We start from the raw sequence: 24,555 nt of genomic DNA, 5'->3' as shown, positions 1-24,555 counted from the left end.
GCCTCAGTCTTAGGGTACAACCGATTTTACTTTCAACTTTATTTGTTCTCCACACTTATTATTTACCAACCTTTCCCCTGAGCTTCTGCCTACTCCTCTCTCAACGTAGATGTCCAAGTGGAAAGTCAAATTTAACGTGTCTCAGACCCAGCTCTTAATTGCCTCCTAAACTTGCTTCTACACAGTCTTAAACGTCTCCATTTATGGCACGAGTATTTATACAGTTGCTCAGACCAAAGCTTTGTTACACAAAGATCTGTTGGACTCCTTTCTTTTGATTAGTTCATTAAAAAGTACTTTCAGTATATTTTACAACATTAACAATTCTCCCCAACTCTTCTGTTGTGCACTGAATGTTTGCATTTCTCCCACCTTCAAATTCAGATGATGAAGCCCTAACCCTTAATATGATGCTATTGACAGAGGAGGCTGTTAGGAGATCATTAGGGTTACATTAAGTTATAAGGGCAGGGATCTCATGATGGCCTTAAGAAGAAGAGATCTCTTTCTTTCTCTGCCAAGTGAGGACACAGTGAAAAGTCATCCTTCTAGATGCAAGCCAGGAAGAGAGCTCACTGGAACCTGACCAACCAGCACCCTGATCTCAGACTTCTACAGTAGAACTGCAAGGAAATAGATGTCTGTTGTTTAAACAAGTCCTATCTATGCTGTATTATGGCGACCCAAGCAGAGAGATTTCTTCTCATAATCCTTTAATCTATTTCTCTGTCATCTCTCATGTAGAATGCTACAGCAGCCTACTAAATTACTTTCCTGCTTCCCTTTTTTACCTTTTTGCAGTCATAATTGTATTTTCTAATATGTAACTCAATTCATGCTATTTCTCAGCTCTGTTGTCCTAGTGACTTCCCATTATGCTCAGCAGATAACCAAACTCGCTTTTCTATAAGGACTTTTTATGTTCTGGCTGTTCCTTCTCTGACCTCATCTTCTACCTCTGTCATGGTGCGTGTGTAGGCACACACAGTTGTACAGACATATGCATGAACACACATCTTGCTCACTTACAATATCACTGGATTTCTTGCTGGCCCTCCAATTTACCAAGTTTATTTCTACCGGGGGCCTTTGCACTTGCTGCTTCCTCTACTGTTAAAACCATTTCCCTGGAATATTCATGAAACAGAATTTCTCCCTTTATTCCAGTACCTATTTAAAAGTTGCCTCTCTAAGAAGTCTTCCCTGACTACTTTATTAGAAATGACCCCATGTAGGCCCCACCCTTATTTTTTCCATACATGAATGCTGATTTAATTTCTTCAAAGCTTGTATTATTTCCTGGCATTATGGTATATGTATTTGCTTACCTTAAACTTGTTAAAGTATGAGATTTAGATTCTTTACTGAATTGCTAGGGCCTAGAGCAGTGCTTTACTGACACAGAAAGCATCCTTAATGAATTTATTTTTAATAAAAGATTACATGGATCTTGGCAATCTATAAACCAATTATTAAAGTGCTCATAGTATGAACCAAGACCTTAAATGAAAATTAGATGGAAAATATAAACCTTCTTGCAATAGTGGTTTTAAAAACCCTCATTTGCTAATATACAGGATATTAAAACTCAGGTATTTTATCCCAGATATGTGCAATCTGACATTTTGTTTTTCAAGAGAGAAATTGATTTAAAATCCAACTTATTCTGTTTATTGTATATTGTAGGTATGATGATAGCTGACATGTAATAAACACTTAGCATTTTCTGGCACTGTTAATAATTTACATGTATTTATATGTTAAATTGGGCTATTGTGAATATTTACCTGTATAATCTCATTTAATTCTCCTAAAGGTGCTAGGAGATTGGTATTATGTTTGTCACCATTTTTGAGGGGGAAGAAACTGAGGCATGTTGTATTAAATAATTTGACCTGGGACACACACACTCAGTGATAAAATAAAGAACTAATTCAATATATGCAATCTGACTCCAGTGTCCATAAGGTTAAACATTATGCCTACCTAGTAATCAACTAGAATAATTTACCAAAAGCAGTGTGAGACCCATAATCTTATTATTTTTCACTGGCTATTTGTTACTAGAATTTTTAGTAGCCTCATAACCACCATCTTTCTGTTATCAAACAGAATCAGATGAATATATTTCTACAACCTAAATTCACTTATTTCAATTACTATTTTGATGAAATAACAGTCAAGGCAATATAATCACAGATCTTTAGACCAATTAATAATATAATGGATTGTTAGATTGTTAGACAATATAATTCAAAAGGGAAGGTGCATACAGAGAGAACTTTTGACATTCAGCCAGCGAGCATTGCTTAAAACACCCACCATGTTTTAGTCTCTGGAGATACCATACTTTCTTCTGTGGATGAATTCCCATTTAGTAAAGACACAAGTTACATTAATAGGTAACCTCAATAAATTCAGTCTAACTAGAATCCCAGTGAAGACCCAAAACATGGAGTACCCTCTAAATTATGCTAAAAACATTAAAGTACGAAAAGGAAGTATTAGAATTATTGTTGACATTTACTTTGACAATATCATTTTACATCTGGGAGGGAAATATTAGAAATGCCATTTATTTTAATTTCTAATATGATTTAAAAATTTCTATTTTTGACATCTGTTGTATGATTACATGTGACACACTATATTAGAGGGTACTTATGTAAACATTTTTAATGATATCGATGCACATTAAAAAAATTTTAAGTACTGTATTCGCTCTGGAGAAACATACCATTTTAAGCAATAGAGCTCCAGAGGAATATTGAAGTTTTAGACAGATTACTCCAGAGTGAATGTGATGTCAAGGGCACTGCTGGAAGCTATTGTATCATTGTAGCAGAGAGATAATGAACACCTTAACTAGGAAACTGGTAGGGAAAGGATTTGACAATTATATTATATGTAAATTGGCAAGATTTGGGGTCTTGTTAAATATAATACAGTGATGAGGATGGAAGATTCAAGAATGAATCTGGAATGAAATTCCAGATTTCAAATTTACAAAACTGGGGAGAAATCAGAAATATGAAGCAAATAGGGAGTACAAAGAAGAAAAACTCTAGGAAGGAAGGGTTATAAGCTCATTTTAGGCACAATGATTTTGAGCGTCCTTTGGACTCTTCAGTTTTAGGATGTGTGAAATTTAGGGACAAAGTCTATTTTGCAAATGTGTATTTGGTAGTCATTAGCACAGATAGAGAGTAGATGGAATCGCCTAGGCGGAACAGTGGTTCAAGCTACGTTTCTTAGAAGCATCTGTATTAAGGACAAAGGAAGAAGGAAATAGCCTTGGAGAAAGTGAAAGAACAAGGAGTCAAATAGCGTGAGTAGAATAATTGTGCTTGTAAGTTCTTTCCATGGAGCAGAGAGTTCTACTTAACATCCTTTGAGTACTCTGCCCCTGGTGTCAGGCTATTCCTATAATGGAAATGCAGTCATCGGGCTCTCTTTTTCTGGCACCATTAAACATTCAACATACAAACCCATGTTGCCCACTACTATATAGAAAGGAAAGGTCAGGTTTCCTCCAGTGCTAGGGGTTTATGGCTCATAAGGAAATAGATAAGATTAGGAAACCATGTCAGCATCCTTCAGAGAAGATTGAAAGATAGCTCATAGGCATATGGCAGTGTTTAAATATTGCTCATGCAACTCCTAAAATAATTTTGAAAATGTATGTATCCTCTCCTCTCATTTGAAATTGACACTTTAAAATTTATTACAAGTCTAAATATTTGCAAAGAATATACTATCTGGATATTTTCATTGCATACGTGATCTACATCTAAACATTAGAGCGGTAGTGTAGCTCTTTCAGTCTGCAAACAATATCAGGGCATGCAGCACTCATTGTCAAACTCAACAGCAAATTAGATGACCTTATATCAGAAAAGGTCAAATTTCTTTTGTTGTTGTTGTTCAAATGAATAAGTTAATAAATCTCCTTGTATTAACCAGTAGGTGTTCTGAATTCTAATTCTAAGGTAGATTATTCAAAGCATCTCTAGATAAAGTATGAATGTTTTCCTGATGTTTTGCTCCCATGGGTCTCACTCTTAGCAGCTTTATACTGCAGGGCAATGAATTGTGGAAGATGGTGACAGGTTTGCCTTTCTTTTGTAAAGATGGGAAAATGATATTTTAAAAGGGGAGTTGGAAAAAATTCTGAAAACGCAGACACATTCTTAGCCAAGTTAATCTTTGGAAAGCATGCATTCAGAGAAATTGAGGATCTGGGAATCAGTTGCCCTAAATTTATCCATGCCTGTATAGCACCTGTTCAGTCTTGTTTCTCTGCATGGTACCCCACTCCAGGGGACTCAGCTATAGTCATCCAAGAGAAACAGCAGTGGCCAGTATCCTGCTTTGTTCCCCCATCTCCACATTCTTTCTGTCTGCTACTTCTTCCTCTGCTACTGCACAACCGATCTTCTTCCTCTGGATCATCTTCACTCTAATCAGTATGATGGGGTTGAGTCATGAGGTAGGCCATTGCCGAATTTGGTCTGCCCCCCGCCCCACAAATTCATCCCATTGAAGCCCTAACCTCCAATGTAGCTCTTTGGAGATAGAACCTGTGAGGAGGTAGCAACAGCTAAATGGGGTTATGACAGTTAGGTCCCACTCTGACAGAGCTAGTGCTTTAAGGGAGAAGAAGAGACACCAGAACTCTCTATCTATCCCTCTGTCATGTGAGGACAGGGCAAACAAGCAGACAGAGAAAGCTCTCACCAGGATCCGATCATGTTAATTGCCTCAATCTCAGACTTTTAACCTCGAGAACTGTGAGGAAATAATTTTCTGTTGTTCAAGCCTACTCTCTAGTATGTGTCATGGCAGCCTGAGAAGCATAATCCAGATTTTGGTACTAAGAATTGGGTTGCTGCTGTAACAAATACCTAAAAATGTGGAAGCAGCTTTGCGACTGGATAATGGGTAGAGGTTGGGGGAGTTTTGAGGTGTACGTTAGAAATAGTGAAATTAAGGCTGATTCTGGCAAGGAAGCAGAGAGAAAAGAGGAGAGCTAGAGAGAAAGCCTCCATATTCTTGGAGAATACGTAAATAACCACAAATAGAATGTTGGTAGAAATATGAAAGTAAAATTTCATTATGGTGAGGTTGCAGATGGCAATGAGGAACATGTTATTAGAAATGAGATGAAAGGTAATCTTATAAAATGGCAAAGAAATTGCCTATACTGTGTTCTAGTGTTTTGTGAGAATAGAAATTGGGAGTGATGAAATTGTATATTTAGCTCAGAAGACTTTTAAGCCAAGTGTTGAAGGAATGGCTTGGTTTCTCCTGATGGCTTATGGCAAAATGTAAGACGGGAGAGATGAATTGAAGAAGGAATCCTTAGGAGGAACCAGAACTTGAAGACTTGGAAAATTGTCAACCTATCGATGTTGCAAAAAGTAAGGAAGCTTCTTCTGGAGAGAACATCAATGTTGCTGTTGGAGAATCGCTTCATTATGAGGGTTATGCATGATGTCAAGCAGACACCTAAACAGAATTGGGAAATTGAGATGGGATTAAACCAGCAAAGACACTGCCAGCTTGAACTGTGAAGTGGACAGAGAAAGTGGGATGAAATGAGGGAAGGCTGGTGGACTTCTTGGATTCTACAAGTGTGGACTATAAAACTATTAGGTTGCAAATGTGAGTTATTCTTGTCAAAAAGAGAATAACCTTAAAGGCAATTTAGAGATCACCAGGGCCTCAGTGTCGCAGCTCCGTCTGCTGGAGCCTTGAGGATGGGTGCCCACCCAGCAGAGTCTTGAGGGTGGAAAACTAACTTTGGGTTTTAAGAGGCCCAGTCTACAGGATTGTGTTATGGCAGCCTGAGAAGATGAATTCAGCCATGTAATGTGCAGGCCAGGGTCAGGGACATTATCTGAAATGCCTCATTAAGACTATTATACCCATCTCCCCTTTCTTAGGAATTCCTTTTTTACTATCAGGCATGCTATTTAGTACCTTTGTCACAGCTAAGTAGGCCAGACAGTCCCCCTCCCCTGCAGGGATTGTCTTGGCTAAAGATAGCCATCCTGCTGAAGACTCCTTCCTAGGGTAGCCCCCATGTGGTGACGGATTTATTTGGTGGTACGGGGTTCAGGGCAATTCTGAATGGTCATCTGAGCTTCAGAACTGATCATTAGTTGATACCTGTATTGAGATTACATTGCAGCTTGACCTCCCCTTCTACTTCCTCATCTGCCCTGCCATTTGATAATACTGGAGCACTGTCCTCAGAAACATGCCTTATGATGATCTCCACCTCAGAGTTTGCTTCCTGGATATCACAAAATTCAATGCACCGGCATCCAAATACTTTTTCCAAAAAAAAAAAATAATAATAATAATGCTTTTTTAATGTGTATGCACGATAGGAGGCACCCAACCTGAGAAAAGACATACTACATTTTATTATAATTTTTTTTCAATTTGTGTATGTCTTTCTATATTTCATGATGAGATTCTAGAGCACAAGAAGCATCCATAACTCACATATCTGTCTACAGCATTTAGGACTTTGTCAAGCCATAATAGTTCCTGGAAAATGTTTTTTGAATAAACTCTGCAGGCATTTCATCATTTATCCAAACACAAGATTAACTCTAAGATAAAAATTAATAAAAAATTTTGCATAGTCGACCAAGGGCTTTAAGATGTATAACCTTTGCTTGAATTCTGAGTGCTATTTTATTTTTAATCTTTAATAAAAAGTTTTTGTAAAAGTACAAACAGAATTACACTGCAGATATGTTTGTGAAGTTGAGAGGGTATGTCAGCCCTAATATTCCCTACTTGAGGCAAGTGGTGTTTTGAATATATACATACTTAAACAGTATTAATAGCTGCATAATGTGACAGAATATGTATCTGTGGTACACATGTAGCATAATTGCATAAATCAAAGTTATATAAGTTAAGATACAAAACAAATAAATAATACTTACTTTAATCTTTTCCTGAGAATGAAAAATTTGCAAAAGCATTTCCTAATTGGTCCAATTTGGAAATCTGAAATTCTTGAAGATTTGCTTTCTGCTTATGTAGGAAAGCAGACAGCATATCAAGTCAGGACTTGCAGCCTTGTTTTGCTAAGTGTAAGCAAGTGAACCATGAAATGTGATTAAATGCTATGTAAACACTTTTTCTACCTGAAAATTCTATTCTGTTATCTCAAATGAACCACTTCTAATCTCATGCCTGTGTGTTGAAATAAGACAGACAATCAAACTAAAGTGTAGATGATAATAAAGATACTGACTAGTGTCTCTATTTGTGGTGGAACATTATTAATATTTTCCAAATAGAAGCTGAACTGAAGTTATCCTCATTTACACCCAGATTCACAGTCCTACATAAGATTTATTCTTTTTTTCATTTACTCAACAAATATTTATTGAGCACCTATGTTAAATCAGGTACTTTTTAGGTGTTTAGTGGTATATCTATGAACAAAACAAGTATCTCTGCTTTCATGGAGATTGTGTTCTTTGGCGATACGGTGAGCACAGTAAATATATAAAATATATTGTGGGTGACAAGGACTATGGATTTGAAAGGCATGGAACAAGGAAAGAAGATACTGAGATTGTCAGGAGTAGAAATTGTGGCTAGTTGCAATATTAAATAGGGTGATCGGGGTAGTCTTCATTAAGAAGCTGAGATATGAGCAGTGTTTAAAAAAATGAAGAAGTTAGCCATGCTGGTGTGTGGGAAAGAGAACCGGGAGCAGAAGCAACATCTAGAGCAAAGTTGGAAAGGCTGGGATGTGTTTTGAAGGTTTAACAAAGTGTTAGGGCACCTGACTGGTTCAGTTGGAAGAGCATCCGACTCTTGAACTTGGGGTTGTGAGTTCAAGTCCCACATGGGGTGTAGGAGATTACTTAAATAAGTAAATCTTTTTTTATTTTTATTTATTTTTTTATTTTTTTTTCAACGTTTATTTATTTTTGGGACAGAGAGAGACAGAGCATGAACGGGCGAGGGGCAGAGAGAGAGGGAGACACAGAATCGGAAACAGGCTCCAGGCTCTGAGCCATCAGCCCAGAGCCCGACGCGGGGCTCGAACTCACGGACCGCGAGATCGTGACCTGGCTAAAGTCGGACGCTTAACCGACTGCGCCACCCAGGCGCCCCAGTAAATCTTTTTTTAAAAAATGAATAAAAAATAAAGTGTAAGGATGCAGTGTGGCTGAAGCAGGGTGACTAAGGAGAGAAGTTAAAAATCAAATGTGGGATGGTTGGTGATGAAACAGATCTTCTGTGGCTTTATGGGCCTTTGAAGAACTTTGAATTTTCCTCTGAATGAAATTGGGAGCCACTGGAAGACTTTGAGCAGATTTGAGGAGAGCAACAGTGTCCTCCTTGGCTCTTCTAACAATCACCCTGGCTGCTGTGATATGAAGAGCCTACAAGTGTGAGTGGCAAGGGTAGAAGATTAAGGGATTAAGAGATAACCGGTGCTCAGAGATAATTGCTGGCAGGTGGCACTAGGTATTAGCAGGGGGAATGCATAGGAGTGATTGGCTTTGGGATATGCTGAAAAGATAGTGGCACAAGAGATTTCTGTTGGATTGGATATAGAATATGAGAGAAAATGAGGAATGTTGGCTCAGTCCAGATTTTGGGGTTTGAACAACAGGAAAGATGGAGTTGGTGCCAAGTTGGGATGCAGTGGTGGAACAGGTTGTGGGTTGGCAGACTGGTTCATGATAAAACCTAAAGTGTTTAAGGTACATCTAAAGAGAAATGCCAAGTAGGCACTTGGTATATAAGACTGGGGCTCATGAATGTTGATGTAGGCTGGATATATATGTGTGATATGTTTTTGGGCATATATGTATTATTCAAAATCTTGAAAAAGAATAGGTTACTAGGGGAGGGAGTGTAAGTAGAGCAGTGAAGAGAACACGGACGGCACAGCTAGGGGCTTTAACATTCAAAGGAAGGTGAAAAGTAGAGAAGCAAGTGCATTAAGCTGAGAAGGAAAAACTAACGAGGTGGGAGGAAAACCAAGGGAGTGTGTTTTCCTTGAAGCCAAACGAACACGGGGTATCCGAGGAAAACATGATTAGTTATGTAAAATCTTGCTAGCAAATCACTTAAGAAGATATCTGAAATTGACTATTTAATTTCGCAACAAGGAAATAATTGGTAACTTGCTCAAAGCAGGTTAGTAGGTGTGGTGGGAGTGAAGCCACAGGGAAGTGGGTTTAGGGCAGACACACAAGCACTGGAAACCTTAAGTCTGGTCAAATTTTCAGACTATTTTGCCAATAGGGAGCAAGAAATTGGATGGAAGCTGATAGAAGAAGTGGATCAAGACACTTTTTTGTGGGGTGCCTGGCTGGCTCAGTCGGTTGAGTGTGTGACTCTTGAGCTCTGCTCAGGTCATGAGCTCAGGTCATGATCTCACAGTTCATGGGATCGAGCCCCACATCAGGCTGTCAGTGTGGAGCCTGCTTGGGGTCTCTCTCCCTCTTTCTCTGTCTCTCCCCTGCTCATGCATGCATGCTCTCCTACTCTCTCTCTCTCTCTCAAAATAAATAAACTTTGGGAAAAAGACAAGTGTTTGTTGTTTTTGTTTTAAGTCTTTTGTTTTGCTCTGCTTTTGTGTATGTGTTTCAGAGAGGGAAAGTGATAGCATGTTTCTGTGGCAGTGGGAATTATCAGTAGAGAGTTATCAGTAGAGAATAATGGCAGAGAGTGTGGGGGGGGGGCATCTGTGCTCCTTTGGTAGAGCGAGTTCAGAAATCCTTCTCCTCAGTAAAAGAGCAACATGACTGTTGAAAATTATAAAATTTTAATAAAAGGACCAATGATCATTTAAAGTCTCTGTACATTGTTCTGGAAGGTAGCTGTTGTGGAGCAAGAATTCCTGTCCCCTTCAAGGACCTTGTAGCCAGACCAAGAATCAAATTAACATGAGACAAGTTAACAGGACAAAATCATATTTAATAGTGTGTGTACAGGGAATCCACACAAACATGGAAATTCCAGAGACAGTCAGGCCAAATGATGTATATAGACCTTTCTGAATGAAGAAGAGGATAGGGAGACTGGGTCTTCAAAGGGAAGGGGTGGATTCACAGGAAGAGTGAATAAGAATCAATGTTTGGCAAACACATGTTTGCAGGGCCACTCAGAAACAATGAGACATAGAAGACTTTGATCAAACAGGTCTTGCTAGGTTCCTCCCTGTCTACTGTACCTAGTTCACAGTATAATATACATCTATGGTGACAGCTGTCTTCCTGGAGCAGGTCTTCTATCTGTTATTTTAGGTAGTTGTGGAGGAGGCAAAGAGTTTTTCTGGAATCTGCTGGGTTTATTGCTTTTTAGCTCAAAAGACTCTTCATGCCAATGTGGCCTGTCTTGGGGCTGTCTGCCCTTGGCCCTCAACAGAACGCAAACAGTACAGAAATGTTAATTCAAAAAACTCTACTAAATTTCAAAAAGAGCAGTCAGAGTTGATGCCTATATTATACTGTGCTTGGGCTGCCATAACAAAATACCACAGTCAGGGCGTTGTATTTTATTTGTTTTTATTTTTATTTAAAAAAAATTTTTTTAATGTTTTATCTGTTTTTGAGACAGAGAGAGACAGAGCATGAACAGGGGAGGGGCAGAGAGAGAGAGGGAGACACAGACTCTGAAACAGGCTCCAGGCTCTGAGCTGTCCGCACAGAGCCTGATGCGGGGCTCAAACTCACAGACTGCGAGATCATGACCTGAGCCGAAGTCGGACGCTCAACTGACTGAGCCACCCAGGCGCCCCAGTCAGGGCGTTTTAAACAGGAGGAGGTATTTCCTTGGGTGACATTAAGATGAGGCCTTTATCTCCATCATACAAGGCAAATGACAGAAAACCAGAAGAGCCCTCTTTATATCACAGTTCATTCTGGAGGTCAGGAAGACGTCAAGGTTGCACTAGACTGCAATGCCTCAGGAATAAGCAGAACATGATAGGAGGGGACTTTAAAACACTTCCCAAGCCTCACATAGACGCATCAACAAAAAGCAGGAGTCTCAAGGCTTAAAAACAACTTCTGACAAAGCACTGAACAATTAACAACTGGCCCAGGGGTAGCTTCTAAGAAGCGAGGCTTAAAAATTAAGTCACGTTCATCTCTGGAAAATTCTGGAAAACTGTGCATGCCCAGTGCTGCATACGCTCAGAAATGATGCCATGAACTGAGCTGCCAGGTGTTGACGTAGTTGGTTAAGACAAGTCAAAATGAAAATAATGATGAAGGCTTTATTCACTTATTGCAATATTATAAACAAGAGGCCAGAAAGAAGATGCCAGCTCCAGAATGTTTCGTTGTTCCCCATGGAATAAACAGATATATTAGCACAAATGAGAGGAATCATCTCACCACCAAGAGACCTCAAACAAAAAGTTCCTACCCTTTCATGAACTCTAAGGCAGGAGGGCAGGGAGGGGGGATGCATAGGAGTAGAAAAGTGCTGAATTCTGAGTCAGAGTAGAACAAGGTAGCTTCAAGGTTTCTCCTCTTCCCCCTGATAAGGAGGTCTGGGGAGGGACACTGGGGAAGGGAACCCCATAAAGAGTCTGAATGGAGGCACCTGGAGTGGGAATGCAGTTATGCATGAAAGCATGCTAGCCAGGGGTCCCGGAGTCCCTGACTACAACTCGCCTTCCAAACTGGCCTACACTGGCTCCTCCAAATTTGGTCTGGAGAGGGCAACTTTCCTCCATGAGGCTTGCTGGGTGAAGTCTTTTAGTTGCTTATCCTTGGCCTTAAGGATCACACATAGGTTTTTGGCCAGGAGCCAAACTCCTTGGCAATCAATAAAGGGGATTATCAATCTACCAGCCACTGGTCCCTTACTGAAAGAAGAGGAAAAGAATGTAAATGCTGTGACTGATGAGAGCCGCCTTCAAGACATCCATCTGTACATCCATCTATTCATCCATCCATCCAGTAAAGATCCAGAATCTAACTTGCTAAGGAGGTGTTGAACACCACCTTTCACACATTAGTGGCTTATGATAACCCAAGGGTAGCCCCTAAATAGCCAGGCTAAAAGAGAGAAAAAAAAAAGGAAAAATATATAAGCAGGAACATCTTTGGGAGTCTACACATGTTGGGAAAATAGATTTGCAAAATTAGCTTAGCCAGATCAGTAATTAACATCCCTCCCCCCAAAAATACAACAACAAAAAACCAAGTGCCCAAACAGACAACAATAAGAGACTCTGTGCTGAGAGGGGGGAGTAACTATATTTGCTGTATTATTTTAAATGTCTAGGTTTTTAAGAAATGAAATATTCAAGGAAACAGCAAAGTGTGGCCCATATGTAAGAACAAAAGCAGGTGATAGAAACTACCATGGAAAGGGAACACTTGGTGGACTTAACAGACAAAGATTTCAAGGCAACTATTATAAATACTTTCTACATATGTTCAAAGAAATAAAAGAGACATGCTTAAAGACGGGGCTCCTGGGTAGCTCAGTCAGTTAAGCGTCCAACTCTTGATTTAGCCTCAGATCATGAACTCATGGTTCGTGGGTTCAGGCTCCATGTCCAGCTCTGCACTGACAGCACAGAGCCTGCTTGGGATTCTCTCTCTCTCTCTCTCTCTCTCTCTCTCTCTCTCTCTCTGTCTCTCTCTCTGCCCCTCCTCTACTGGCAATTTCTCCCGTGTGATGACAGTGTTTCATTGTATCAATAAAGAAATATAAATTATTTGAATACATAAAAATAGAGAACAAAATTAATAAAAAGAACAAGATGGAAAAGGAGTTGAAAATATAATAACAATGACACCTGGGTGGTTCAGTCAGTTGAGCATCTGACTTCGGCTCAGATCATGATCTCACGGTTTGTGAATTCAAGCTCCGAGTCAGTCTCTGTACTGACAGCTCAGAGTCTGGATCCTGCTTCAGATTCTCTGTCTCCCTCTTTCTCTGCCCCTCCCCCACTCATGCTCACTCGTTCTCTCTCTCTCTCAAAAATAAATAAGCATTTTAAAAAATTAAAAAAAATATAATAACACATGAAAAATTCAGTAAAAGTGTCTAGCTATAAATTTCATTACAAGAAAGAGCCTGCAAACTTGAAAATCAATCCATTGAGATAATGCAGTCTGAAGAAGGAAGGGGGAAAAGTTTGAGGAAAAATGAACAGTATCAGATAAATGTTAGGGACCCTTAAACATACCAACATAATGGAAATTCCATAAGAAGTGGGTAGAGAGAAAAAGAAAAAAAATATTAGAAGAAATAATGACCAAAGAGAGGGGAGTATAGGATAATTACCCTAAGGTCCCTTGAGAATTGTGAGTTTAAAGTGGACGTGGTCAGTATGGTTGTGTGTTATTTTCCAGCCATATTTAGTTATGTGATCTGGTTGTGGAATGGGGAAAGAGCTGGACTGAACCAGAGATGCAGCTGTGCCAAGCAAGCAGGAAAAAAAGAGAGGGGGGTAAAGGAGGTAAGGATGTTATACAAGAGTGATTATGACAGACCATGGAATTCAAACTGGGTAAGGAGAGAAGGAAGTATATCAAGAGACAGACAAAAGTAATTGCACCAATGACTTGGAGGTCATGCACCAGATGGATCTGAGGTATCCCGTCAGTGGAAAGTACTCATTATGTTGTGATTATGTATATCACATAATCACAGTTCCATGCATAGGTTCCAGTGAGTGGTAATGACACGGTCTAAGATTTGACATTGGAAGGAATAATGGAGGGAGATATCCTTGGAATGGAAGCACTTATGAAATTAAAAATACAGGGTATTGGAAAAAATTATGTGCATGTATATACTACAAGTCAGTCATTTCTAATGGACAGAGTAGGAGTAAACCAGGAACTAAAATTTTTGAGAAACACATAGGAATGATTCTGTGGGTAAGTAGCTGACAGCAATGATGTATTTTTTTTTTTTTCCAGCAGGTGACTCCTGAGTCCTATTAGGACCATTTAAGTCAGATCATGTTAATGTTCCTTTTTCCATCAGGCTGTGTGCTTAAAATGTAACTTCTTCAACTGGAATGGTAATTCTTACTGCCTAGCATAATGTGGTTCCTTTGGCTTCAACCATGTAGAGTTGACCTCTGTATGTAGTCTAATTCCCTTTGGCTTGAACATCGCCATGACTCTTGGCATATTTTTGTTAGTTCTACAATATTTCCTGTGCAAGGTTAATCTATATTTTTTAATCTATTCTTTACCTTAAATTCTTATTTCCATCTTGAATTGTTTTACTGATGTATTAGCCCAATTCTTAACTACATGCTTCATTCCATTTAAAAATAACTGTTTTAGGGGTGCCTGGGTGGTTCAGTAGGTTAAGCCTCCGACTTTGGCTCAGGTCATGATTTCATGGTTTGTGGTTTCAAGCCCTGCATCGGGCTCTTGTGCTGACAGCTCAGAGCCTGGAGCCTGCTTCAGATTCTGTGTCTCCCTCTCTCTCTGCTTCTCCCTAGCTTGCACTCTGTCTCTCTCTCTGTCTCTCTCTATATATCAAAAAATAAACATTAAAAAATTATATATATATATATATAAATATATACATATATATACATATACAAAATATACATATATATGTATATATATATATATATATATATATATATATATATATAACAGAATAACCTGTTTTATTGAAGGGATTAAGCTATCTCACAGATAAATTAGTAGACTTACAAAACCAAGACCCTAAACTAAGCTTCTGGGACAGCCCCATGCTGGGTAGAGCTGGTCTGCATGGATACAACTGCCTCTACACGGCTGGAAAGCTACAGAAGCAGAAGCATCATCACAGATGATGTCTCAAAAAGTAGTCAGGAAACTGATTAATCTGCACGCTGCTTCTGCCAGCCCAAAGATCATCTTTCACTTTATCAAATTATTCAGCTCTGATTGGAGATCTTCCACAAGGATATCTAATTGATGAAATTCTATCTGATTCCCTTGCTGCAAGGGATTCTGGGAATTGTGGTTTTTGCTTCCTATCCCCTGCAAGCTGGACTATTGTTAAGGTAGATATTGAGAGTGTTAAAATCCAGTATCCAGTGTCAGCCAGATGTAGAGTTTTGGCTTTTAATGAAATTTGAAATACAGTATGAGAATTAAATACACTAACCAAATTTGATCATGATAAAGACTTTATGCATATAATTCACCCAAATCTTGCTGTGCTAAAGCCTAGCATCTTTTAAAGAGAGTTTTAGAAAGAAAACCTTTAAAGATGTCTGCTTCTAGCAGAAATGAAAACTCTAGGCTTGCTCAACTTCAAAGGGCTAGTGAGAGTAATTTTATCATGATTCACTATCATCACTCACAGTATTTGATTTGGTTAATTAACCATCCCATTTCATTCTTTCATGATTTGGATCCTATCTGAAATAAATAACAGGAGTTAGAAAGAGAGGGAAATTGTCTGCTTTATTGTAGGTGCAGAACTGGATTAGAAAATATAGCTTGGGCTTCAAACCAAATCTTTTTCCTTTTTCTTTTTCCCCTCCATAGAATTTGTACAAAAATATTACCTTTAGAGCAACTGAATAACTAAAAATTTTACTGCATAAGGCATAGCTTGTTCTTTTTGGTTTATTGCATGGAAAATGCAAGATTGGTGAGCAGAATGCATAGGGCTCACAGGCAGGTGGTTTCTAAAACCGAGATCCAGGAGTGGCAGATTGACAAAGACAGAGAAACAACACATGAGCATGTAAGTTCAGGACATTAACCTTCTCAATTCAAGATCATGAGGAAATAGATTGCAGACTCTTATCTCACCAATCAGATCTGTCCTACCAAAGGAAGAAGCTAATGAGTGGTAGGGAGGAGTGAAAAACTCCAGCCTTGAAATTTATGGAGTCCTTCCAATTTATTCTGCTGATTAGTCACACGGTTGTGCATTATATTAGAAAATCCTTCAAATATAAAGATGTTCTGCTCCCCAAGTATTTGAAAAAAACCCCAGAGATTTAATGGAGATAGTATTTTTCATCTTTGCAAAAGAAAGGAAAAGTGTGTGTTAGTCTTACCTTTGAGCAGCAAATAACAACAAGCAGACTGCTGTCATTTTAATAACTGTGTATTTTTGCAGATTTCATTAAATGCCTATAAGATGACTATTTCATGTTTTAAATCTCTAATGTTTTTATAAAACAATGAGGAGTGATTTTCAAAGATGCTTATGAGGTCTATTCTTAACCTCATTAAAACAATGGAGTTAAGTGACTTTACATTTTTCTCCTTAGTGCAAAGGGAATTCAATTTTCAAGTGAGAACCCACAGTGATACCAGAGATCCTTTTTCCCTTTCTTGCTTCCATTTAGTTTGGCTTGATATGAATCCAGAACGAAGGAAAAGAAAACAAACCTATGCTAACAACTACATAGTTACAGAACAATTAGTTTACATAATCCCAATATATCAGAAGAATATATCACAAAAACAATACTGATTAAATCATCTCAGATTCAGTAGGGCAGCATAAAAATGCAGACCATCATCGGGGAAATGGTTGTTGATCATGAAAATGCACCTAGAGGGGCGCCTGGGTGGCGCAGTCGGTTAAGCGTCCGACTTTAGCCAGGTCACGATCTCGCGGTCCGTGAGTTCGAGCCCCGCGTCGGGCTCTGGGCTGGTGGCTCGGAGCCTGGAGCCTGTTTCCGATTCTGTGTCTCCCTCTCTCTCTGCCCCTCCCCCGTTCATGCTCTGTCTCTCTCTGTCCCAAAAATAAATAAAAACGTTGAAAAAAAATTTTTTTAAATAAAAGAAAAGAAAAGAAAAGAAAATGCACCTAGAATCTTAAAATGATGACAAATTTCTTTCGTGATTCGTCAGACACTCAAGAGGAATTAAAACACAAATAGGCTGAAGGACAGGGTTTCAGTATGACAATATTAAAAGTCAGCCAAGGGGGCAAAAGGTTCCTCACCTGCTTGAATTGTCTACATGAAATCTCTCAAGAAAGTCCATAGATCCATTGCTAGTACATTTTATGTAAGTTTTGAAAACAAATAGTGATTTTTACTTAGCAGAGTTTCTGTTTTATATACTGATTTTTCTGATTTTTACAACAATATTTCATGATATTTCCTATGTTGGCTTTTTAAAAAAATTGATTTTATCAATATGATATTTGTTTGAATAAGTGATTAACATTTTTAAATGCAGTTAAATCAGGTATTTTTCCTATATGATATCAAGCAACTCATAAAAATGTTTTTTTTTTCTCAATTTCACTGTTTAGTTGACCAATGGTTTGGTGATAATATTGACAAAATAAATGACAGAAAGAATTCCACTATGTATTTCTGGGTCTTTAATTTTTTTTCCTTAAAAAGCAAACACAAAACAACACCATAATAATTGTTACCATAATCTATACTTTCAATTGAAATAGTTCAGTTGAATAGATTTCTAGTTGAATAGAAATCTAGTTGAATAGATTTCTTTCTATATGACTAAGATAAAGTTTATTTTTTCTTCTCTTATGTCATATGAAAATAGCTATGCAAATGTTCAGCAAATTTCAAGAGAAGTTTTGGTATGGTCTGAAATATATAGGCCACACAAAATATTCATGCATGAGTGCCTCATCGATAATCATTTTGAGAACAGCTAAAACAGAGCAATGATTCTTACCTAAACTGAAGTGTAATTGGGATAATCTGATAAAATATATATATACCTAATTATAGCTGATCAAATATATCTATATATAACTATTTATCTATATCTATATATCTACATATTTTTTTCTATTATTTTTCATGGTCCAGGAAGACAGCCCCTCGCTCCCCTACCCAAGTCATTTTCTGTTTGTTCAAATGGCTTTAATTTTCCTTTTAGCACTTACATTACCTGACCTTATAATGTATGTTTATTTTTAAAAATTTTTCTTAAATCCCCATAGTCTGGAACAGACATTAGCATTTAATATGCATTAAATGAATATTTGTTGAATAAATAAAGACGGGGAGAGAGTAAATCAGCATTGCTTTAGAATCTGAGCTCCAAATAAAAAACCACGAGGGAAGCAGGAATTACAGGTGTTTATGTACCATTGAGCTTCTTTGTATACTCTCAATTCTGCTTAGTTGTTTTCTTGGGCAATTAAGTTTAATGATGATTAATGGTTCCTTTATGAAATCCGGGGGGGGGGGCGGGTGGTGGTGTAGGGGGAGATAGTCCAAAATGAATTAAACTACTGATATTATATAAAATAATATTTTGTAATGTTTTAACCATTAATTGCCTCTGAAGGCAATATTGAATATAATGGAATAATTACAAGTTTTGATGCCAGATAAAACTAGATTGAAATCTTAATTAACTTTATTTTGTTATCACCAAAAATGTATAAAAAGAGCAGCCAGCCTGCATTTTTATGATAGAAGTGAAGAGAAAAAGGAGTCTAAAAATGAGATTTTTTTTTTTAGCCAGAAAAAATATTATGTCTGGAAGAATTTGAAAACAAATTCAGTGGTAGCTTGAATTTTTTAAATGCTAATTGTCCCTGATAATCTCTAAGGGGAAAGGGGAGAAAGCTGGCTGTGTAATTCTTCATGTCTGTAAAACTTGTCTTCCTGGAACATGGAAAATGATAGAAAAAAATTAAAAGGGCTTTTAAATAATGAAATGAGTGAGAAAGAAACATGGGACCTTGTTGAAAATAAGATTATAATAGGAAATGGGAAGCATGTGCTAATGTGTTTATATTTGCAAGTTTAGTATTTTCTTAGTACATGCCTATTGTGAATTCCAGCTCTCCACCAGAGTTCCTGTGTGGGATATTCTCAGAGATGGTTCAAGTACAGAGTATTTGAATTATAACAACAGATATAACTTTTTGTTTTGGTACTGGGAAAAGGCAATTTAGACTTTTTTTTTTTTTTTTTGCCAATGTTTATTTATTTTTGAGAGACAGAGCATGAGCGGGGATGGGCAGAGAGAGAGGGAGACAGAATCTGAACCAAGCTGCAGGTTCTGAGCTGTCAGCACAGAACCCTACGTGGGGCTCAAACTCATGACTGTGAGATCATGACCTGAGCTGAAGTCGTGTGCTTAACCAACTGAGCCACCCAGGTGTCCTGGTAAAAGGCAATTTAAAGTCTAGATCTTCTCTATTTAAAAAAAAAAAAAAAAAAAAAAGACTAGCATACTTAAGCAACTTCAGATATTTCTTATTGGAGGATGTCTTTAACAAATTTTTTATGGTAGTATCTACCTTAGGAGGAACATAATGAAGACTCTTATTTTAAAAAAAAATTTTGTTTATTTGAGAGAGAGAGAGAAAAAGGGGGGGGGGGAGGGGCAGAGAGAGAGGAGAGTGAGAATCCCAAGTAGGTTCTGCACTGTCAGCATGTAGCCTGACGTGGGGCTTGAACTCAGAAGCTGTGAGATCATGACCCCAGCGGAAATCAAGAGTAGGGTGCTTCACTGACAAAGCCACCCAGGTGCCTCAAGACTCTTATTTTGATCAGGTGCAAGAGGAGACTGAACATAGGACAAAATACTACACACGATGGAGTATAACAGAGGCTCCAAGACGACCCCCAAGAGGAAATTTCCTTAACTTTATTTAGTTGCATATTTTAAAAATATATTTGAAGGGCGCCTGGGTGGCGCAGTCGGTTAAGCGTCCGACTTCAGCCAGGTCACGATCTCGTGGTCCGTGAGTTCGAGCCCCGCGTCGGGCTCTGGGCTGATGGCTCAGAGCCTGGAGCTTGTTTCCGATTCTGTGTCTCCCTCTCTCTCTGCCCCTCCCCCGTTCATGCTCTGTCTCTCTCTGTCCCAAAAATAAATAAACGTTGAAAAAAAAATTTAAAAATATATTTGATTATAGAACTCATTTTCATAGAAAGCATTTTGGAAGATACTAATTTTTTTAAGGAGCACAGCTTGGGAATTGAAACTATCATTATTAATAGCCCTTTATTGCAGTGCTTCTCAAACTTAAATATCCATATGAATCTCCTCAGAAACTTGTTAGAATGCAGATTCTGCTTCAGCATTTGTTGGAGGAGGGAATGAAATTCTCCTTTTCTAACCGGGTCCCTAGTGATGCCCAGGCTGCCCATCTGGAGTCTACATTTTGAGCAGCATGGGTCTGATGCATCGTGGTTCTTTAGTTTCCACAGAGATTATCGAGACACGGAAAGAGGTACACTTTTACATTAGTGGCTTCAGCCTCTTATGCTAATGAGGTAAAACAAATCGTTAGGATGGGAATCTTTTAATTTCAGCCTTGATTAGCATCAGGATAACAGAGAGAAGGTAAGACAGAAGATAGAGCCCCTCTCATACAGAAATTAACAAAAAGAGTAAGTAAAAAAAGACTCTTCCACAGCTCTGAGACCCCTCTCCTCCAGACCAGACATATGAAAAGGGAGATGTGGAAAGAGAAGGTTCCTGATAGGGCTGGTTTAAGATTGCTGCCGTACCTGTTCTATTCTGTCTTTCAATCCGTCTGTGTCTCTCTCTTTTTCTCTTCTTTCTTGTTTGGTCCCTTCTTTCTTTTTCTTGTTTTTTGAGGTGTTATTCATATTGTTATAATCTTATTGGTATAAAAAAACTTCATACAGGCATATCTGGAAATATGTTCATATTATATTGCTATCCATTAATCTGTATCAATAACAAAATTATATATTACTTTGATATTTGTTCATTGTGTTACGGAATTTTTTTAAGTTGTAGATATTACTTATAGAAGAGGAGTGAAGACAACAATACATATCTTAAATTTTTTTTTTCAACGTTTATTTATTTTTGGGACAGAGAGAGACAGAGCATGAACGGGGGAGGGGCAGAGAGAGAGGGAGACACAGAATCGGAAACAGGCTCCAGGCTCCGAGCCATCAGCCCAGAACCTGACGCGGGGCTCGAACTCACAGACCGTGAGATCGTGACCTGGCTGAAGTCGGATGCTTAACCGACTGCGCCACCCAGGCGCCCCAACAATACATATCTTAAAAACAAGAAGTTATTTTGGATGGCTGTTTGTGTATGTGTGTTTTCTCATTCAAGTGCTGAATAGATCCTGATTTTGTGCATTAAGCACAAACAAAAAATACAGAGACATAAGACCAAGACTTACTTTTGTATTCCAAATGGCAGAGCTTTTCTGCCTCTGGAGCTATCAGCTCTTCGTGAGCTGATACTATTATGTCTGTTCTGTCTGATTGCCCTTGGTGTTGGCACTAATTGATTGAGCATTTCCTGTGAACCGGAAATCATGCTGGTATTTTATGTATATTAATTTACATAGGCCTCACCCCTCCCCAATTTTTGCTGCAGGCATTTTTATCCCTGTTGAGATGAGTACAATGAGGCTTGCCGTATGTTAGCAAGTCCAAGCCATACCTGGGTCATGTAGAGTAGTGAAACCAGACTTTGAACCCAGTGAGAGAACAAGCCTTGTACTTGTAGCAGCTATGACAAAGGAGAGTATAAACATTTGATATCTGCAAGGAATCTGCTTCATCCTGCAAGTGAAATGTAAATTTGGTGGGGATTTGTTCTCTATTTACAATGCTATTGCAAACATTATACCATAGTTCTTCCTTTGCCCGTTATTTACAATAACTGCAATTTAATATCATCTCAAGAGGTAACATTAAACTATACAGAATCCCCAAGATTAAAGAAAAATATGCTTTGATTTTATTTCTAATTCTTTTTGGGGGATGAGAATTTGAACTGTTCTGAGTTTTATGGGTATCCTATATATGTTCATGGACATAAAATTAATTCTCTGTGTCTCAAGGGTAACACAGACATAAAAAGGCCAATTACAATTTTATGAATAGGAAATATAAGATCTGGGGCTTCAATTTTCTCTATTGTTGCATTCTAAATAACAGCACTATTTCTAGGGAATACTTACATCCTTTCTGACACAGAACAACTAGGAACTTTCATTAGAGAAAAATCAAAGCAGATGCAATGTGAGTCCCCATATAGTGCAAGTAATGTTAAAATAGATTCCAAACTGGTGTCTTGTTTTGATGAAAACTCAGAAGACAATTTGGAGACTGTTTGTCAGACTCTAGAGACGGAGGCACAGATGGAGTTCTGAATTAAGTGACTTTGTATTCTGAGATTTGAAATGAACTCCAGTCCCAACTGTATATTTCAATGATTGTGAACTAATTGGATGTGGTAATTGATTATTAAAGGATTTACATTCTTAAAATTATAAGGTTCATAAATAGTAATTTAAACAGTTATAACAAAAGTCAAGATGTAAACTTCATCTTCATATTAATGTATGTAGACAGAATTGCATGAACCATATTTGGGTTTACAAAATATTCTGGGCTAGTGGACTTTCCATAAAGCTGAAGAAAATTCCTTGAGATACCAAAAATTGAAATATTTTAACTAGTTAATACGTAAAAATAACAAAATTTAGTGCTGATTTCCCTGTTGCACCAAGCAATTTCGAATTGAATGTTGTTTAGACTTTTTTGCTTGACCAAAATACATCCTGAATGCTAATTCATTCAACAAATGTTCATTTAATGACTACGTAATGCATACCTACAATGTGCCTGACTCTGTTCTTGTTATATCGGCACAAAACACATGTCTCTGCCTTTGGAGAGAGACAAACCTACATAATAAATTTATGTATATGCGAAAGTGTTCTGTATTGTAGGCCAAAAATATGGAGGGTCAAGGAGGCTAGAGGTCCCACCATAGGGTGGTCAGGAGAGGCCTTACTAAGCAGATAGTATTCAAAGGAGTTGGCCATCTCAAGCAGAAGGAATTGCAAAGGCTCTGAGGCAGGAGCAGATCAGGCTTGACCATGGCAAGCACATCAATGTGGCTGCAGAGGGGACATTGTTAGGAGAGAGGTAGGATTTCTCCTGGTTATGATCCAGCATTTGTGAAAAGTCCTCACCCACTTGCTGCAGAAGATGGAAGGAGACATTGCATTTTGCTAAAATGTGAATGTCTGTTTGCTTTAAACTTACTTCTCTTGTGTTCTCATGAATACTGTAACTATGTGCAAGAATATTTACTCACAACTGGGCACCTAAAAAGCTCAGATCTGGTAGGGACTAAGGACGGAGACTGTCAGTAAGGGAGCAGAGCAAGACCACCAGGCTGTGCTTCATCAAGGGTGTGCTGACACAAGGGCCACAAGTGAAGAGCAGCCACGCCCAGGTTACACCTTCCTCTGGAGAACCAAACGACATTTTCTCCTTTCTCATGTGGCCTAACTCATCAGAGCATCATGCACTTTGTCCTTTATCACTCATTCAATTTCTGCTTGTACAAATCACTGTGATTGTCAAACTTCCAGAATACAGGCTGAAGACCTACTCTGTGGCTGCTGTAGAGTAGGCATCTCCATTTCCTTCCCACTTCTTTTTTTTCATAAATGAACATGTGTCAAATATTTTATTCAACTCATTAATTAATGAGACATCTAGTAGATGGTACAACCAATTCAAAGAGTCTCGAGTACCACACATTGATAGTCAGATAGGGAATGCTGTAATAAATTTAACCTTCTCGCTTTTGATTCTTGTGGGTTATCAGGTGCATCTAAAACCAAAGAGAAACTTAACTTTCTTTCCTATGCTAAAACAACTTGACATAAATAAACTATGTTTTCTTAGATTTCTACTTCGACTGCTAATATACCTCTTTTGTATTTTAGAAGAACAAAGACCTTCTTACATTTTCTTTGTGATTATAGTTCCCTTTTTACAAACCATTCTCTTCTAAATTACTGTAGGAATAGCTGACATTTAAGTACCTTCATGTTCGAAGACTGTGTCAGGCACTGTACAAACACTGTGTCCCTTCACCTACACAGTGTCCCCATGGGGTGAATGTTGCCACAGGCTCCAGGCTGTGTCTTCTGCTTTTAACAAAAATATTTGGAGAATTGGAAATATAAGGTAAGGTAGGCAGGAACTTATAAAGATGAGTTAACGAGTTTGACTTGATTCTGTAAACTGTAGAGAATTAAAAAGGCTTTCAGGAGGAAAGTGACCTTGTTCATTAGCATAAATTTAAAATAAATAATATTGGAGCTCTTGTTCTAATTAAGATGGGAAACAGAACAGTGGCAAGCTGATGCCATTGTGCACACTAGGCATTCATTTTATCATGTGTAGTAATAGGCCCACTGGTGGCCACTTTGTCTATGATTGAAACTGATTAGGTTGCACATTTCTTGGCTATGCATATTTGTTCTTTCTCCATTTCATTGTAATGTTGATTTCCCATAAATGAAGATGAAAAAATGTTGACATGTTCAATTCTCATTTTTCTTTCTTTTTTCTTTCCCTTCCCTTCCCTTCCCCTTTCCCTTCCCTTCCCTTCCCTTCCCTTCCCCTTTCCATTCCCTTCCCTTCCCTTCCCTTCCCTTCCCTTCCCCTTTCCCTTCCCTTCCCTTCCCTTCCCTTCCCCTTTCCATTCCCTTCCCTTCCCTTCCCTTCCCTTCCCTTCCCCTTTCCCTTCCCTTCCCTTCCCTTCCCTTCCCCTCCCTTCCCTTCCCCTTTCCCTTCCCTTCCCTTCC

General features: G+C 38.4%; 1 protein-coding gene across 1 annotated transcript in view; it reads left to right on the top strand.

Moving 5' to 3' along the window:
- Nucleotides 1-24,555, top strand: part of GPC5 (glypican 5) — a 1,452,106-nt gene that overhangs the window by 577,259 nt on the left and 850,292 nt on the right. The window lies entirely within an intron of this gene.

Source organism: Herpailurus yagouaroundi, unplaced genomic scaffold (assembly GCF_014898765.1).
Source record: "Herpailurus yagouaroundi ecotype Mexico unplaced genomic scaffold, PumYag 164, whole genome shotgun sequence".
NCBI lineage: Eukaryota > Metazoa > Chordata > Mammalia > Carnivora > Felidae > Herpailurus > Herpailurus yagouaroundi.
This window is presented reverse-complemented; position numbering and strand designations above follow the sequence as displayed.